This window comes from Nicotiana attenuata, unplaced genomic scaffold (assembly GCF_001879085.1).
Source record: "Nicotiana attenuata strain UT unplaced genomic scaffold, NIATTr2, whole genome shotgun sequence".
NCBI lineage: Eukaryota > Viridiplantae > Streptophyta > Magnoliopsida > Solanales > Solanaceae > Nicotiana > Nicotiana attenuata.
In genome coordinates this window covers 54,776-59,329 of record NW_017670967.1, presented here as the reverse complement: position 1 = coordinate 59,329, position 4,554 = coordinate 54,776, and positions in this window count along the sequence as shown.

The following is a 4,554-nucleotide window of genomic DNA, read 5'->3' as shown; positions in this document are numbered from 1 at the left end:
CTTCTAAACTACCAAAATCTTCATGGTTTCATCAATGGGACTACTCCCGCTCCAACCGTCACTGTTGCTTCATCCACTGATTCCACCCTTCAAGTTCCCAACCTAGACTTTGACACATGGTTTCGCAAGGATCAAATGCTTCATTCTTGGTTGCTTGCTTCGTTAACTGAAGAGATCTATTTCTGGTGGCCCCTATCAAATCTGTGGCCTAAACAACCATTCTGCTGTCACTTGCCGCAAGAGATCTGTTCCTCGTAACTCTGGGCAATTCCCATAACAAAATAATTATGTTGCTCCACCAATGGCTAACTATTTTGCGGTTGTACCCTCTTCACCAAATATGCAGCCCATTACGTGGTTTCCAGACACAGCTGCAAATTAACACATCACTCCGGACCTACAAAGTTTAAGTGCCATTAATGAATATCCAGGTTTGGATCAACTACATGTAGGTAATGGTCAAGGGCTTCAAAATCTTCACGCTGGTATGGAAACACTACATTTTCCTTTGAAATCTCTTTACTTGAAAAATGTTTTATGTGTTCCAAAAATAGTTAAGAATCTACTCTCTGTTCAAAAATTTACCTCCAACAATTCTTGTTTTTTTTAATTTTAGCCTTCCTATTTTCTTATTAAGGACCAGCGAACCCGCCAACTACTGATGCACGGCTGAGTCTGGAACTTACAGCATTCAACAAATGACCAAGACAGCTATGACGGCCACGGATCCTTCACTTTACGACTAGCACCTCTTTCTGGGTCATCCAAATGTTCAAAAGCTTCATCCATTAGTTAGGAATCATCATTTGTCTAGTTCTACAAATAAATTTAGTCCGTGTGCTAGTTGTAATTTAGGAAAATTGTCTCATTTATCCTTAGCGTCTGTTGAGCTTACTAGCACAACTCCTTTTCAAATTGTTCATTGTGATGTTTGGGGCCCAACCCCCATTCTTTCTTCCATGGGTCATCGTTATTTTGTTATATTTGTGGATGATTTTACTCGCTTTATATGGGTTTATTTTTTCAAAAATAAAAGTGATGTTCACTCTGATTTTTTCTTAATTTCGAAAAGATGATTGAAAGGAAATTTCAAGCAAAAATTAAAGCTTTTCATTCTGATTGGGGAGTAGAATACCAAAAATTAAACAAATAGCTTGATAAAACTGGTATTCTACACCGAATTGTATGTCCTTACACGCATGAACATAATGGCATTTCTGAACGAAATTAGGCACTTGGTAGATACTTGCCTTGCTTTATTAGCTCATGCAAATTTACCTCTTAAATATTGGAACTTTTCTATGGAACACAGTGCCATTTTAATTAATATTCTCCCTTCAAATGTCATTAAGCAACAATCTCCATATTAAATTTTATTCAACAAAAAACCGAACTACCTCTCTTTCAAGCCGTTTGGGTGTTTGGTTTTTCCATTGCTTCGGCCTTACAATCATCATAAGCTTTCTTTTCGAACATCACCTTGTATCTATCTTGGTCAAAGTCTGATTCATAGTGCATATAGGTGTCTAGATAAATCCACAAGTCGAATATATCTAGCTAGACATGTCAAATTTCATTCACAAGAATTTCCATATAAAGCAAATTCGGCCAACTCATCTAGTAAAAAATCTGATAACTCATGGTTGCACATCTCAAGCTCATTTTAGTCTCACTTGGACTGTGCATCTCTATCTGGTAAGACTTCTTCTCCATCTCACTCTCCTAATATTTCTCCTTCACCTAATAAATTATCTTTATCTTCTCTAGATAGAAACCCATCTCACTCTAATCTATTAGATTCTTCTCATTTATCTAAATCACCGACTCCTTCTCTACCCGGACTGTATCCCCGCGTAACTTACCTTTATGTCCATCTCCTCAAATATTAAATAGAACTCCTATCTCAAATTCATCCTCATCCCCTATATCAAAATCCGACAGTGCTCCTGGATTATCATTAGTTGTAGATTTTTCAGATTATCCCTAAAAGACAATTCAAAACTATCTCGCACCCACTCCATGCAACTCCGTCCCACCACCATGCAAAAACGCCAAGCTGACCTAGCCTTAACCAAACCAAATTATCTATTGGAGGAACCTAAAAATATTGTTCAAGCTAAGAAATTTCAAGAATGGTGTGACGCTATGCAATAGAAGTTGAATGCTCTACGTCAAACTAAATGGAGTTTAGTGCCTCACCCTAGCAACAAAAATGTAATTGGCAACAAGTGGATTTTTCAAATAAAGAGAAATGCAGATGGCTCAGTCGAGCGCTACAAAGCGCGCCTTGTTGCTAAGGGCTACACACAACAATCTGGTATTGACTATCGAGAAACATTTTCTCCCGTAGTCAAATTCACCACTGTCCGGACAGTTCTTACACTTGCCACAGTTCATAATTGGCCCATTCATCAACTTGACATCTCCAATGCATTCTTGCACGACCAGTTAGATGCTGAATTATTTATGGAACAACCACAAAGGTACATTGATCCCTCCAAACCTGACCATGTTTGCCAACTTCATCGCTCGCTCTACGGCTTGAAGCAAGCTCCACGAGCTTGGTTTCAGCATTTGCCAACTTTTTTGGAGGGTCTCGGTTTTCACTCTTCCAAGGCCGACGCATCACTGTTTGTTCTTCTTCAAGGTACTTTAAGTATATATGTATTAATTTATGTCGATGACATAGTTGTTACATGTTCAGATTACTCAAAGTTGCAATGGTTTCTAACCAAAATTAAAGCAATCTTTCCTGTCCGGGAATTGGGTGCCTTGAATTATTTCCTTGGAATTGAGGTAAAAAGGGTCTCAGATGGCCTATTGTTGACACAAAATAAATATGTGGCTGATCTATTAAAAGAGACAAATATGCAAGAATCTATGCCGTGTACCACGCCAATGGCGGTGACTCAAAATTTGAGCAAAACATTGGGTGTCATTGTCAAATTCGAAGAAATATCGTAAAATTGTAGGTTCCCTACAATACATGACGCTAACTCGCCCCGACATTGCATTTAGTGTCAAAAAGCTAGCGCAATTTATGCATTGCGCGACTGAAGTTCATTGGCAGGCCGTGAAGTGTTTACTTCGCTACATTCGTGCCACTACCAACATTGGTTTATTTATTTCCATGAACTCTACCATGCAACTTCAATGTTTTTCAGATGTTGATTGGACTGGCTGCCCCGATGACCGGCGTTCTACAAGTGGATATTTATGTATCTTGGAAGTACTTTAATCTCTGGGTCTTCAAAGAAACAACCCACTGTTTCACGATCTTCAACAGAGAGTGAATATAAATCACTGGCCAATGTCATAACTAAAATCATGTGGATTAGTTCTCTTCTTTGCGAACTTGGCTTCCCGCCTGCCGTCCCTGCCATCATGTGGTGTGATAACATTGGTGAAATTTATTTGAGTGTCAATCCTGTTTTTTATGCTCGCACTAAGCATATTGAACTAGACTATCACTTTGTGTGTGAGCAAATCAAGTTAGGTAAGCTTTCAATTCGCTTCATTTCCAGTGCCGATCAAATTGCAGATATCATGACGAAATCACTTGGGCAACAACACTTCTCTAAGCATTTCAGCAAGCTTCGTCTCTGTTTCATGCCGACGTCAGCTTGAATTGGAGTGTTAGAGTATATATATTTCATTATCTACTGCTTGTTTATATTTCTTGTAATTATCTCTGCACTTGTAATTATCCCCTACTGTCACGCCCCCCTTTTTCTCCTTCGCGGGGAGGAGTCCGTGTTTCGACATTCACAGGGTGTAATGACTCATTTTCTTTTGGGAATTGGGTATTTGAAGAGTCATCACCTAACGAGTTAAGGTGCGTTAGGGCACCTAGAGTAATTAACTCTTGGGTTGGTTTGTATTACCAGAGATTAGGGGAAGGGCTCGAGGTAACCTCGAGGGGAAGGTGTTAGGCACCCCATCTTGGTCCACAACTGCGGGTCCCGACCGAACTTATATTTACAAATTAGTCCAAAATAAAATAAGCATTTGAAGCAAATAATTGCAAGCAGAGCATGTTGGGCATTGTATAACTCAAATAATAAAATAAGAATTCAAACAGGTTGTATGTATAAAAAGGAAAATAAAGCTTCAAGTAAAGAGGATTTGGGGAAAGGGAGGTCCTAGGTTGGTTAGCCTATAGGATCACATCAGTACAATGCCCGGTAATCACTCCTTGAAAGGGCGCGTGCCATTAGCGCACCGGTCATTATATCCATGTCTACCCTTCCCATCCCCTTATTGGTCATGCAAAGTGAGTGTTGGTCACAGATTCCTATCGCGTGCTGCTACCCGTCCCTTCTTAGTGGTCTCGGAGGGTGTTAGGACCTCTACCTATGGGTGGTTCTAGACGTACCCCTAAGGTTTTAAAGGCAAAAATCTAAGGCGACAGTCAAAAATATTTAGGACTTTCACATAATGGGAGCAATTAAGAGGCTCGCAATTTCCTCCTCAAACAAACATACAAGCAGCACGTCTCAAACACAGTTAAGGTCTCTATTAATCAAAGTCCTAAAGCAGGATTTCTAAGTGATT